The following is a 15,453-nucleotide window of genomic DNA, read 5'->3' on the forward strand; positions in this document are numbered from 1 at the left end:
TTCAGGTTATGATCTGAGGTTGTAGAAGTCGTATTTAGCTCAAACTAATAACTTTGAGGGTTACAATATCCAGCAGTATAAATGCTCGTTCAGGAAACAGAGATTTCAACATGGAAAACATTTAGTAATAATGTTACAATAATATTTGTAAGTGTTCAAGCCAACACCAAGAGCTGAGGTTTGAAGGAAGGTCTAGCAAACCAAAATTCAACACACCGTCTGTTGTGCTGGACCTGTTCTGAACATACACTGGTGATAGTATATATTGTTTCTTTTTTCTTTCTATTTATAATTTTCATTTATATACATTACAACAATGATTTAACTATAATTTTAACATTTTCAATTTCGACTCCCTTCCCCTCTTTCTGCATTTTCTTACATTTGTTTTCGTCCTTTCCTGCATATACCAAATTGCCTTAACTTATTCTTTTAACCATCTATTCTCATATATATATATTATATACATTTTTGAAACTGCAGGTTTTTTTACAATAATCCTGCCAATGTCTTGGTTTGGTTACAGTTTTCTTGTAATACACTGTTTCTACATTCTATAAATGTAGCAGTGATAATTTCCCAACCAAGAGTTGTCTCAGAAGTCCAATGAAATAAGAAGTTAGTCCTTGTTTAGATCAGGGCAAAACTGTCAGACAACTGTCAAGGCATTCCTCCAAGTAAACCCTCCTCAGCAAACAAATGTGAAAAATATATTCGGTGACCCTTTATAATCAACATGTACTTTTACTTTTGAGTAGAAAATATCCTTTGAAATGAATCCAGATTTAAGCTTTCTGATGTCTAGAAATACCTTCACCAAACCCAGACTTTAAAGTGGTGGAGGAGACGCACATTTTTCTGAATTATACATATGCCCCCTGCCATTCTAATACTTCAAATGACTATAAATGGGAGATTATACAAAAAGCCTCTTTGTTAAAGTTTACTTTATGCATAATGATCAGTTTCTATTAAAGAAAATAATAGATCATCTGCAAAAATCTCTGCTGATTTATTCAGATTCCCAAACTTTATCCTGCTATTTTCCATCACAAAATAGAATATGAAGAGTATATATTAATTAGGGTGAGAGCCCTTCAATAAAGTATTTCTTGTACGCCACTTAAACATGCACAGACATTGCCCTGCCAACTTGTGTTCAAACCTCACAACTTCTGTCAGGGCTTCTCTCCCCTCACTCCCAGCTGTCCTTTTCTCTCCCTCTCTTATGAATAGGAATGCAAAATCATATGACTGTAGGCAACAACACAAAAACATTCAGCTCGATGGGACTGGCTTGTGAATTAACATGCATTGGATTGTGCTGTTAAAATCTAAATAATGTAGTGTATGCTATTGAGATGCTATATTTTTTAAAAAATTACAAGTACCGTATTCCAAAATGAGTAATTTCCATGTACAAGTCTGAATACAACACTCGAACCATACAAGGTTCACTTTCAGAGCAATCCTAAGTGGAGTTTGGAGAAGCGCTTTTTCTTGTCATTTTCACTATACCAGATCCAGCTTGGTGTAGTTGCAGAGTCTACAGAGGTTTGAATCCAGTGTATCCAAGGCCACTAGCACCAATGGGCAACACTTGTTTCAACGACAGCAGTAAATCACCAACACACCTTCATAACCCCTTCAGTCATTAACATGGGGAGGTTATGAGTACACTCCTAACTGAACTGGTTGGATACAGACAATATTTCAGTTTCACTATTTTAGCTATGAGAATATATTTCCCAAACTTATAAAAAATTAATAAGCTTTTTTGTTCTAGTTATTAAATATGGTCAAACATGCTAAAATATTCCCAATTAATGTAAGAAATCAGATTTTTTTTCTGATTCAAATTTTGCCTGAAGACCTAGACCACTGATTATTGCTGCTTTAGCACTGCATTTATGCTGCTTCTAAAAGTCCAAAATTTCTCTCAACCAAAATTGATTTGAAGATCAATTTACCCAACATATTTAAGATTACATAGAATCTTTTTTGTCTTGTTGAATAATCTGTTTACTGTCAGCACATCATAAATTTTCTCTGTAGAAAAATGAGCATGCAAAATCACATTCAGAATATTTATTAGATATTTGCATTTATGCACACCTTCTATTTCTCTCTTTTCTGTTCTCGACTCAACTGTACTTCTTAAAAAGTTCACACTTGCCAGCTTCCGGACAACGATAAATGCATTTGGAAACCATTCCCTCGAAACTAGAAATGGCAATTCAATTAACATCAATATATATTAATTTTTACAACATCTTGCATTGCAGAGAGATGACATTCAAGTGTTTCTTTACACTATCAGTCCTGACTATCAACAGATGGTTGGTGGGCCAGTGTTAATAAAAGCTGTTTCTTATAAAAGAAGGGGGAGTTCGGTGAGTTTTTTTTAAAAAAACTTACCCATTTTTCTGTACCCATGGGAGAAACCTACACATTTCTGAATGCTCTTCAGCTGCAGTGAGATAAACACTGTAAGTGCTAAATGAACAGCAAGGCGCATAGATCTTATCAAGATTTTAAGAGTACTTATCACCAGAAGCTGATGGGCTCTCTTTTTTCACAGGCAAATGAAATAAACTGTATATGAGCTTTAACTAATGGTATATGCAATAATATATTGTATGTGTATTGCAGGTAGTTCCTTCGATTCTGATCTAAAACTTCTAAATATTGCATTCCTTTTCTGTCATATTTCTGAAGGCTAAGATAATAGCACTGCCACCTCACTGCAAGACACTTCACTAAATAACCCTCTCTTTTAGTATCCTAAGTTAGAGTATCAAACATGAAGTCAGGCTGCAATGAGCTGTACCACCCTCTCTAATGTTTAATAATGGCTTATATCTTATATAGTGCTCAGGATGTCCATTTCCCCTAAATCTGTTCTGGGGTTTCCCCCAAGCCCTCCAGAACAAGTTTGGGGAGGATGCACAGTGCACCCAGGGAGAGAAGGGGGAAAGCCCCATTGCACAAGTGGAACTCCTTGCACTGATGGGACGATTATGTAGTGTGGCACTGGATTCAAGCCAATGCCTTCTGTTATCAAGTAACAGTCTGTTTTAGGTTTTATACAGATTCGGAGCTAATCTAAAGCTGGTTTTTGTCAAGGCATGGTTCTGCAAATTGAGGACCTGCCTTGTGCACACACTCCCTCCTGCCCTCTTGACAGTAATTTCCCCTTCCACCCCTTTCCCAATATTAATGTGTCTTTTTTAAAAAAAAAACAACAGATGAAATTCATCATTTACAAAAAAAAGGGAGGGAGGGAGGGAGGGAGGGAGATTCTGCATAACCATGGCTTCCAAACCCAATTCAAAGTTTGGTTTCAACCCCTGGTTTACATGGGAAACATAGTTGGTTTTACCTATGGTTTGTGTCAGTGGTCATTTAGTGAGTGGGTAGCTGAATATGGCAACCTTCTTTCTTTTGTATCATGTCTTGTGGATTGCATACCCCTATGTAAATTGTGTTTTGGCAGAATGTACCTGCGAGTAGAGCATGCCTAATGTTTTCTATGGGGCTCTCTGTGTTTCCAAGTGTCTGAAATAACCAATGTTCCTTGTCTCCATAAATGCTAGTCTTAACTGACTTCTGCACACATTTGGCTCTCTGCAAGGTGGTATTCGGCTTTCCTGCTTTGTTTTTTAAAACAAGTGCAGACAGCAGGCAGGCTAGTAATTTTGTGTGTTTATTTTGCAAGGTTGTCCTAAGATATAACTCGGAGGGGCTTAACTGAATCTGTTTGGCAGGCTGGATCCTCATGCGTCCAGCTGCCTCAGGCCATGCTGACAGGATGTGGGGCAGTCCATCTGGCAAGTTACCTGATACTACAATCCCTGTCGGGTGAAGCACTTCCTTTGCAGCAGCGTTTGCTCCACCTGATATTTCCCAAGTGGCGTTGATCCCAGCCAAGGCTTGCACTTGGCATCAAACTTTTAGAGGAGCAAACAGGAGCACAGTTTAAGGCTCTCAATTGTTGCTTTGCAGCTGAGGCTTTACCTGCCCCACACCTAACATAATTACGACAGCTTTGCAGGCCAAATAGGAGCCCTCTAATGGGTAATTTGGTCCATGGGCAGGTTCCCCATGCCTGATACAGTGGGTATAAGCATTATCAGCAGAAGCAGAAGCAACAGCTTCAAATATGCCCAGAAGCATAAAATGCTACAATCCTATATTTGTTTACTTGGAAGTAAGCTAGGTGAGAGATGCATTGCATTGCACTGAAAGAGCTTTATGCCTGCCATGCAATTTTCTCCTTGACTTGTTGCCTGGAAAACACACAAATCCTCATCAGCCGAGTACTCAAACTATATGGATGGTGGTGCCATTACTGTTTTTGTAAAGGACTGGGGAACTTCCATGGAAACATTTTATAATGCGAAATGGGGTTCTTAGGAGTAATTTTTTTAAAAAATTATTTTATTTTCCAAGTAATTTTCCAAGTTAAGGAAGAACTCACTAGGGCCTTCAAGGAAAGTTGTCAAGGAGATGAAGGCCTCCTGTGGCGCAATGGGTCAGTGTGTCTGGCTGTTAACCAGAAGGTTGGTGGTTTGAGCCAACCCAGGGATGGCTGTGGGCAGGGTTCTGTCCAACTCTGCAATTCTATGATTCTATATATGGGACTTAGGATAGTGACAACATGATGGGAAATGTTCTCCATTAAGGTGTTAACACCCAAGATAGCAGATGGCCCTAAGTTATCAGATTCAAAGATTTCAGGTAAAATATAACAAGTAGACATGCCTAAGATTGTGATGTTAATGTACTTTCTGTTGTACTGGCTGCTAGCTGGCTACTAGCTGACATATTTCAAGGAGGAAATTTGACTCATCAATTGCGGCCTTAACAAGAGATTAAGGCTTCTTTGTAGACTATAAACGAAGATTTTACATGACCTATGCTATTACTGTCCCTTTAAAAAATTTGGAATGTTTTCTCATGGTCAGATTTATTCCCCCAATTCCTTACATTAGAAAGCTTCTAAAAAGTTAGTCTCAAGGAACCATCAATCATATTCATTTCTCTTTACTGAAAATTTAGATTTAGGCAAGTATCAAAAGGATAAATTTTGAGCATTAATTTTACTTGCAAAGAAACAGAAAACAATTCTTTCAATCCTCCAAATTCTACTGAAATCCATTAAAGCACAAAATCTTCCATAGTTTGAGTTTCCAACATCACCTGCTTATACAGATATCCCTTTCGAACAACAGAAACAATCAAATTTGGTTTCTCTGTGAACTAAATAGAAATGATAATAGTTTCCATCAACTCAGCCTAACCATTAATATTTACTTAAATTTACAATTGACAAGTAACTCAGTGAAATTCTAGAATTTATAAAGCAGCTGAGTTGCAGCCCCTTGGCCACAGTAGAAATACACATTATAAAGTTATATTTTGAAGCTGCTGCATTTTGCTGGATGAAAGAATGGTTTATGCTTGACAATACTGATGTTTTGGATTTAGAAGGTTTTGACAATGCATTTGGTTGGCATGCCTATCTATGGTACGACAAGGTTAAAGTTCACAGAGGTTTTAAATGCCATATTATAAGGAAATCGTTGTTTAATGTATGGGTCAGATATAAGGATCTTTTAGAAAGGAAAACACCCAGGTGGATCTCACCTCTAGAGGCTAAAGTATATAAAAAGTTGAATATGGAGGCCAAGTGGTTGACCTATAAGGATATATTGGTGAACGACGATGAACAGGTTAAATTAAAAACATATGATCAATTGAAAAGCCAATTGAGCGATTGGTTGCAATATCATCAAATAAATGAAATGTATAAATTGGATAAGAAAATCGGTTTTCAAACTGAAAAATCCAAATTGGAAACAGAATTGCTAGAGCCAAAAATAAAAAATCTTTCTAGGATGTACAATCTATTGTTGGAATGGCATACTAAAGACGAACAAACAAAATCGGTGATGATTGAATGGGCAAAGGACATAGGGCACAATATTATGATGGAAGACTGGGAAAGGTTATGGAAAAGTAATATGAAATTCACTTGTAATATGTTAAAGATGATGTATAGATGGTATCTTACACCAGTGAAATTGTCAAAGATTTATCATAAAAAAGATAACAAATGTTGGAAGTGTAAAGAAGCAGAAGGTACCTTTTACCATATGTGGTGGACTTGCCCCCAAGTAAAGAGTTTCTGGGATAAGATTTATAATGAGTTGAAGAAAGTGTTTAAAAACACGTTTGTTAAAAACCCAGAGGCCTTTTTACTTGGGATTATAAGAAAATAATTGCCGAAGAAAGATATTTACTTTTTTCTGTATGCCACAGCAGCAGCTAGAATTGTATTAGCAAGAAATTGGAAATCTAAAGAAATGCCTACAGTGGACGACTGGCAGATGAAGCTGATTGAATTCATGGAACTGTCTGAGTTGACTGGGAGAATCCGGGATCGGGGAGAAGAAGCGGTGGAACAAGATTGGAAGAAATTTAAAATTTATTTAGAAAAGAATTATAAGATTAGAAATATTTGATAAAGGAAGTGGAAGTATAAGGAGGTTGTAGAAGCTAATTTGATATATGTAGGATGATTTAAGATAAGTGACTAGTTAATGTGATTTCAAGATCCAATTTATATTATGAATTTTTGGAATTTGCTTGGGATAATGGATCGAGAATAAAATTTAGAATGAGTGATTTAGAAGAAGAATATTGATAAGAAGTGCTAAATTAGTTATAAAGAGAAACGTAGAAGGGAGGACAGGAGGAAGTCTATAGAGATAAAGAATTGCATTTGAACAAAATAGTATTATATAAAGTTAAATTTTGATGTTATTAGTGTTCAATGGTGTTTATGAATTGCTATATTTTTGCTCTTTTTTCTTTTTATTATTGTTGTATTTTTTCTTTTTATTGTTATTTCTTTTTGTCTTAATATAAAATCAATAAAAAAAGTTTTTTTAAAAAAAGAAATACACATGTTTGTTGGGAAACTGTTCTCAGTTGTGTGTTCTAGCCAAGAGCTGTGGATGAAAGAAGGAAAACACAGCATGTCCATCGTGAATTTCTTTATGGAGGTGTTTTTTGCATGTTCTTAGTTGTTGGGTTCATATAAAAATCTTTTCTAATAACATCTGAAGGACTATTCAACTGACATTAGGGAATGCCAAAATAAATTAGAAAATACCGTCAGAACAACTAATTGCATTTTTAAGCAACTTGGTAAATGACAGGCCCACTGTTGTAAATATTTGCCAACTCAGGGCTTGAACCACTTAGATCACCACTGTGTAAACTGCAAAGATACTGGGATTTCCCCATCACCAGCACAGCTATATTTACATATTAATTTTGCACATACAGTACTTTTCAATACCAGCATAGGTCCCTTCCTGCCACATCTCAGATGTTCTTACCAAGCTGAATGGATTTCAGGGCAAGCAGACCCACCATACTGGATGCTAGCACCTCGTTCTCTGGAGTTCCATCCCACTGAACTTGCAAGAATCGTCTTGTGAGAAAATATGGGCTACTGATTACCATATGGAAAACACAGCGTAGGTTGTGCATATGAATATTCCTGTAAAAGAATAAACCACGAGGTAGCTGATACGCTTTCGCTGAAGCTTATGCAAAATACCTTGGTTTCGTCTTCACTTTTGCCGGGGAGGAAATTGAAATTTTACTGCAAAAATAAATAACCTTGATGACATGAAGTATGAATCCACTTAACTTTCACAATGGTTTTTTGCCTTGCATAAAAAGTTTAAAATAGAAAACAAGTATCCTAGACAATAAGTTCTTACACCTCAAACACTAACCCTGATGTAGCCATTCCATGGAGCTATAGCAGAGGGAGAGGAGCTAGTACAGGACCTCTTCACTGGCTCAGCTGAGGATCCATCAACTTTGGATCCTCCTCTCTTTCATTTTTTTCTGTTTAAACAGGAACCCCCTAATTAAGAGCTAGATTTGCTTTGTTTTCTTCCTCCCTTCCAATCACTTTTCCTTTTGTGCCATGTCTTTCAGATTGGAAGCCCACGGGCAGGTTTTTATTACTGATAATTGTAAGCCCGGGAGCCTTTTTTTCTTTAGGTAAACTTCAATAAATAAAAGAAAAACCTTGCCCCGTGCCCTCTCCTCTATATCTGGGGAAATCTTTCTTTATTTCACATATTATAGTTTCACCATGTTTTGCAAAGTGAAGATATCAGGGAATAATAAGGATCCCCCCCAACAACAACAACAATTTAATAATAATTATTGTGCCTTGCCCATCTGACTGGGTTGGGGCAACCAAAGAGGCAGTGTATAAAGAACTGGTTATCACTTGCCAATTTCCAGTTACATAAGCAGTGGGCAAATATGCTTAGGATTGCAGAATCACAACCTGATCATCAGGTTATAACAGAGAGACAGATGAGACTTCTGAGTCAACACAATTGGGCTAGAGTTGCAAGTTTTAAGTTGCCAGACCCTCAAAATGTACACATAGGATCAGGCCATATTACAGATGAACATATGAAGCTGCCTATATGGCCCAGAATATATGGCTCCTCCTCCGGGCAGGACTTCAAAAAGTCTTGGGAGATAGCAGGGCTCTGGAAGATCTATCAAATGATGCTCAAGGTCTTATGCTTGCATGCACGCATAATAGGCACACTCTTATCAAGCTTATGGGCTTTCCCTTTAGCTATCACATTTCTAACCACTGAGGATACTTGCATGTTGGAGATTCAGATAAACATTTGAGGCCGTTATTGAAACAGTACAGTGGCACCTTGGTTCTCAAACACCTTGGTTCTCAAACACCTTGGTTCTCAAATACCAAAAACCCGGAGTTGTTCTGGTTTTCGAATGTTTTCGGAAGCAGAATGTCCGATGCTGCTGTTTCCAGACCACCTGCATCAATCAGAAGCTGTGGCTTAGTTTTTGAACATTTTGGAAGTCAAACAGACCTCCGGAATGGATGAAGTTTGGTGCTTTTGTTTTTGCTATTTATTCTGTGTTTTTGTTTTTGAGGCTTTTTCAGTTAATTTGTTTTCGTGACTGTGTGTAACCCAGTTCAGCTACTGATTGATTGGTTGTGTGACTGTGGAAATGGATAAAAGCCCCCACCCCCCAATCCAAACAATGACTATCATAAGTGCATGTAAAAATTTTTATCATCTACAATACAGTACTGTCTTATTTATTCTATAATACAGTACATTGATTATTGCTTTCATCTTATGACTCAATGGTCTCGTTAGATAGTAAAATTCATGTTAAACTGCTGTTTTAGGGGTTGTTTTTAAAAGTCTGGAACGGATTAATTCGTTTTGTATTACTTTCTATGCGAAAGCGCACCCTGGTTTTGTAATGCTTTGGATTTGGAATGGACTTCTGGAACAGATAAGTTTGAGAACCAAGGTACCACTGCAATTTGAGGCAGGGGGGATGACCACAAGTTTGAACACACTGGCACATAACAGAAATGTGGAGAAACTTACACTCCTCAACCCCTGGCTCAAATGAAATGTCATTTGTTTCCCTACAGGTGGAGATCCATGTTGATCCCATCCATAGGAACTCCCGGAGCAAAATGCTTATTATTATTATTATTATTATTATTATTATTATTATTATTATTTTATCCCGCCAATCTGGCTGGGTTTCCCCAGCCACTCTGGGTGGTTTCCAACAAATATTAAAAATAAAATTAAACATCAAACATTAAAAACTTCTCTAAACAGGGCTGTCTTCAGATGTCTTATGAAAGTCAGATAGTTGTTTATTTCCTTGACATCTGATGGGAGGGTGTTCCACGGGGTTGGGGGGGGTGGGGTGCCACTACCGAGAAGGCCCTCTGCCTGGTTCCCTGTAACCTTGCTGCTTACAGTGAGGGAACCGCCAGAAGGCCCTCAGAGCTGGACCTCAGTGTCCGGGCTGAATGATGGGGGTGGATACGCTCCTTCAGGTATACTGGGCCGAGGCCATTTAGGGCACCAACACTTTGAATTGTGCCCAGAAACATACTGGGAGCCAATGTAGGTCTTTCAGGATGGTATTATCGTATACGGTCTCAGCGGCCACTCCCAGTCACCAGTCTAGCTGCCGCCTTCTGGATTAATTGTCATTTCCAAGTCATCTTCAAATGCAGCCCTACGTAGATTGTATTGCAGTAGTCTAAGCAGAAGATAACTAGAGCGTGCACCACTCTGGTGAGACAGTTCGCGGGCAGGTAGGGGCTCAGCCTGCGTACCGGATGGAGCTGGTAAACAGCTGCCCTGGAAACAAAATTGACCTACGCCTCCATGGACAGCTGGTATGGAGCTGGTAAACAGCTGCCCTGGAAACAAAATTGACCTACGCCTCCATGGACAGCTGTGAGTTCAAAATGACTCCCAGGCTGCGCACTGACTCCTTCAGGAGTACAGTTGCCCCACTCAGGACCAGGGAGTCCCCCACACCTGCCCTCCCCGTCCCCCCCAAACAGTACTTTTGTCTTGTCAGGATTCAACCTCAATCTGTTAGCCGCTATCTATCCTCCAACCGCTTCCAGACACTTACACAGGACCTTCACCGCCTTCATTGGTTCTGATTTAAAATAGAGATAGAGCTGGGTATCATCCGCATACTGATGAACACCCAGCCCAAACCCCTGATGATCTCTCCCAGCGGCTTCATATAGATGTTAAAAAGCATGGGGGAGTGGATGGAACCCTGAGGCACCCCACAAGTCTGAACACTCATCCTCCAACACCACTTTCTGGACACGGCCCAGGAGGAAGGAGCGGAACCACTGTATAACACTGTCCCCAGCTCCTCAAGACGGTCCATAAGGATGTCATGGTCAATGGTTTCAAAGGTCACTGAGAGATCCTGCAGAACTAGGAAACAGCTTTCACCTTTGTCCCTAGCCCACCGGACGGATCATCGACCTGTGCGCGACCAAGGCAGTTTCAGTCCCATGATGAGGCCTGAATACTGATTGGAAGGGATCCAAATGGTCCGCATCCTCCAGGTGTGCCTGGAGTTGTTCAGCAATTACCTGCTCAATCACCTTGCCCAAGAATGGAAGATTTGAGACTGGGCTTTGGTTGGCCATCTAAGTACCGTAGATTTGGGGTAGGGAGTAAATATGAAGAGAGAGAGTGATTGTATTGTATTTGGTTAGTTATATATGCTGCAGAAAAACTGACCGGCCTTAGAAAACCACCATTCGCTAGACTGACTTTCATCCACAAAACCTGTTCTGATGTTGAATCAGTGGAAACAGAGATTATTTCATAAAGTATGTGAAAGAATAAGCTCCGCTAGCTCAGCCTTACACTTTCTAAAAGCATTTGCCTCTATCTAAACATGCAACAGCTGGGCAGTCAATTCTGAAAAGGGGGAAAATACATGTGCCACAGGGCTAATTAAGTAGGTAATGCTTTTCTACTTGTGGACAAGTATGCTCAGATAGCACAAAAAAACCCAGATCAATCTCCTGTTTAGATTTCTGCCATCTGCTCATGATTGCAATGAATCACCCAACTACTTCACCGGCTGTTTAAAGCAGTTTGATTCTGGTAGGCATATACAATTAATCTGGATGCCTTGTTTCTGGATTACACATGAGGTATCAAGATCTATAAAACTAAAATTAATAGCTAATATAATTATGAAACTGCTTGCAAGAGCCCAAGACCCAATGCAGATTATGGACAAACAAAACCACAGTGACCTTGGGCTGATTTTTTAAAAGTTTTCTTAGATACTTTCCCAACAACTGGGAGAAATAAAATTCTGTCCCTTGAGCTCCAAATGAAGCTATCTGAAGAGTTTTTCCTGCACAGAAGAAAGTCATAAAAAGACAAATAAGGAAACTATCCAATAATATTGAAAAATTATTGGCAATTAAACAACAGCAGAACATGAACTTTGGGGATTCATCACAGTTGTCATTTTTTAAACCCAAAGAACATACCTTTTTAAAGACAAATGACTAGAGAGGCACTATAGTTGAAAAAAAGATTTGTGAGAAAACCTTTCAGCTCAAATCATGAAATCTTTACAATAATTGCAGATGCAGTTCTCACCAACTTATTGAAATTCATTATATTGAACTTTCATCCATACTAAAAGTATCAGCAAATGGCATCTTGGGGAGGGGGGGAGCAGATAAATTCAATTTGAAGCGAAATAGCCTGACTGGGAGGAGGGGGCGCTGGGAAAATCCTAGGAGAGAAAAAAACACCCTAAAAACTTCCCGGGGGGGATATGGGCAAAAAGCATTGCAGCTGAAGGGGTGGGAAATACCGGTTAGCGGGTGGCGGAGAAAAAAAGAGAGGGAAGGCTCCATTGTCCAGTCCCTGAGCTATATATGAGAGGCTCGGGAAACGGTCTCTCACCTTCCTCAAATTCAAGGTGAAGCGGCCCTTTTTTCCTTCCTCTTCCTCCCCGCCCCCCGAAGGGGCCTCTGTCCGCGCCACGACCTTTTCGCGACCGGGGGTCCGGAGAAAGCTCCCCTACGCGACCCCGAGGAGTCGCCGGCGCCCGCCTCGGCCTTGCAAAACCACCGGCGCTCTGCCGGTTGGGCCTCCGCAGGACCGCCTCCCGCCTGCCCGGTTGCAACGGGAAGAGTCTCCCGGCGGTCGGCTCCGGCCTCGGCTTTCACTCGCCACCGAGAGGGTCACCCGGGGAAGGGGAAGCCCGCGGCCTCCTCGGCTCCAGACGCCGCCCCCGTCGCCAGGGCCTCGTTCGCCCCACAGGAGCGGCGGCGGCGGCCTTCCTTGGCCAGACACCTCCCAGCGGAGCCACCTGCTAGGAAGAGGGCAGCTATAATAAACCAGGGGGAAGGAAGGGCCCCATGGCGTCCGCCTTCCTCCTCTCTTGCTCTCGCCATGGGGGCTTTCAGTGGGGCGCTCCCCATGTAAACTGCCCCAAACCCCCATGTCCATTCGAGTTCACACAAAAAGTGAGCTGCGGGGCGGGGGAACGACACACACACATCATCATTTGTGGTGATGACCCGAGCGTTGGTGTGGTTGAGGCACCCTCTGCACATGCTCCAAGGCCAGGGGGCTGAGCTCTGGCACATGCAGCCTATTCCTTGCTTGCCACTCCAGCGACATTCCAAGAACATCACTCCTTTGTGAATGAATGAATGAACCCAGCTTTACTACCCTCTGAGACTGCACTCTGAAATTACTGGCGGAGATCATATATTATTATTATGCTTAGGGCATGGTTTGAAAGCCCACTCGCCCTGCCTGTCCCTACAGCAGCAGCTCAACTCATTCACCCAATGTTGGGTGCGTGCGCCCTTCCTTTCCGACGGCCACTCCCTGCCACCCAGCCCATGCCTTGCCCCTTTCACCGCTCTGCCGCCCGCCTCCAGGATCCCAAATGTTGCTTTTACCCTATAACCCGCCACACGCCAGAATATTCCTTTGCATTCCCACGAACTGGATCCCTGCTGGAAGCTTTTAGATTTCCCTCTGCCGAACCTCCCTCCCCGTGATCTCCGCCCACGCCCAGGAACCGACTTCCCCCACATTTTCTGTACGCCCCCCAGCCTGAGCCACCACCCTGCCAGAAAAACTTCAGTCTCCACTGATCTCTCAAAGCTCACAGTCCCACCCCCACATCGCTGACCCACCCACCCCATAAGCAGGCTTCTAAATCACCTCACACACACCCTCGCCCCAAACTTATCCAGCCCCAGCAATTATTCTCCCCTTTTCTACCTTGCTGAACGACCCCACCTCCAAACAGCTCCCCTTACCTATGGGTCTCTGCCTCCATCATCCACTTCCCTTGGATTCTCATGGGAGTTGTCCAGCCCTTCGATTCTTTCTGCCAGTGCCAGACGGTGGACCTTTTGTGAGGATGCTTTTTTTAAGCTATGGGAGGGTCATGCTTTGGTTAAAAATTGGGAGAATAAAGAGGTGGGGCTTGCAGGCGGCACCTGCCCCCATCCCAATAATTCCTCATCCTCATCCTCTTGTCCGAAAAAAAAGCCCAAAGAGATTCCTTACTGAACGTGGGAGCCCCAACTGGCTCCTGTCAGCAGCAGATTCGGGGGAGCTTTTTAAATGCTCTCTCCTGCAGCGCCCAGAGGTCTGGGACAAGCCTCTCTTCTTCTTCCCTGCGAGGCATCATGCTGGCTTCTTTGCTTCCTCTCATGCCGCCGTTTAGTACAAGGAAGGAGGCTTCCTCTTTGCCAAGGGAAGGCAGTGCTCAAAAGCTGCTCACTCAGCTCACTGCTAAACCTCCTCCTGCTGGAGGGAGGTTGGTAAGAATTGCATCCGAACACAAATGTTGACAAAGTGACAACGTATCAGTGGTGCCTGGTGTAGGGTGGGTGGGGGAGACTGGCACCCTAAGACGTCTGTAGTGGCTTGTTAGAGCTAAAGCCCATCATTTGTTTTCAGCATCAGTGCTCACATATGGAGCATGTGAAATCGCAAGAGAAAAGAAACTGCTTTTCTTTCCGCATTAACAAATCCTATTCTTTCCCTAGGGCTAGATGACCCTCGGGGGTACCTTCCAGTTCTACAATCTATGAAACCAGTCCCTCAAAGAATTCTTTGGGTACATATGCATTCTTTGGGTACATATGGTGGTTGGCAAAATATCAAGCATACAACAATAATTCAAATATATGTCTTTAATTATTTGTGTGTCTTTTATGTTGTTGTTGCATATTCTTCTTTCAGGGTAATATCCAACTTCAGGTGAGCAGACTTCTACTTGCACAACAGGTCTTCTCCTTCCCCTTCTTCCCATCGCAGTCCTCAAATATGCTCCAGAGGATCCCCCAACCCTCAGGAAAATATTCTGGGAGGTGTGCAGGCATTTATGTTGGGGGGCGCATAACCAAGTTATCTGTGATGCAATTGGTCAGGTAAGTATTTTTATGTATTTACTTTGTTTGGGGGGGGGCAGCTGCAAAGATAATTCTGTTCCACTCATACCTGGATGCCACTGAATTCAAGCCAGTTTTGAAATTGTTCCTGTAGGCTCCCTTTTTTAAAAGTGTTGAGAACCACCTTGAATATTATATACAGAAGGCGACCATTTTGCTCACGTCTAATTGATGCACGACTGCCAACACATGGGTCCTTTGGGACCCGATAGAGGGCAGAACAGGGGCGGACGCACGCAGGGGCCAGGAATGGAGTACCCACCCAAAATGGTTGCCACCTTTACACTGATAATAATAAAGTAACCCGCCCAACCTACTTTTTCCTCCATAATTCAGTGACTCCAAACAGAAATGTGGTAGCCCTGTGAACCAGGCTAAATAACTTGGATGAATACACCCATCTGAATGTGATCCTGTCCTCTGGGGACACTGGGATCACCGAGTTTCTTTCTAGGTGCTCACAGACCGTTTGCTTAATGATCTGCTCTAGAATCTTTCCTGGTATTGATGTCAGGCTGACTGGGCAGTAATTGTTGTATGGCCAGCCACTCCTCCCAATTTGG

At 41.8% G+C, this 15,453-nt stretch overlaps 1 protein-coding gene across 1 annotated transcript in view; it reads right to left on the reverse strand.

The window, feature by feature from the left end:
- The window catches only part of ZC3H12C (zinc finger CCCH-type containing 12C), a 45,421-nt gene extending 31,272 nt beyond the window's left edge, over window positions 1-14,149 (reverse strand). The window contains exon 1 of the mRNA XM_035116643.2: window positions 13,748-14,149. The gene's annotated coding sequence lies outside the window, so the exon portion shown is untranslated. The remainder of the gene's footprint in view (window positions 1-13,747) is intronic.
- Between the last annotated feature and the right edge of the window lie 1,304 nt (window positions 14,150-15,453).

This window comes from Zootoca vivipara, chromosome 4 (assembly GCF_963506605.1).
Source record: "Zootoca vivipara chromosome 4, rZooViv1.1, whole genome shotgun sequence".
NCBI classification, from domain to species: domain Eukaryota; kingdom Metazoa; phylum Chordata; class Lepidosauria; order Squamata; family Lacertidae; genus Zootoca; species Zootoca vivipara.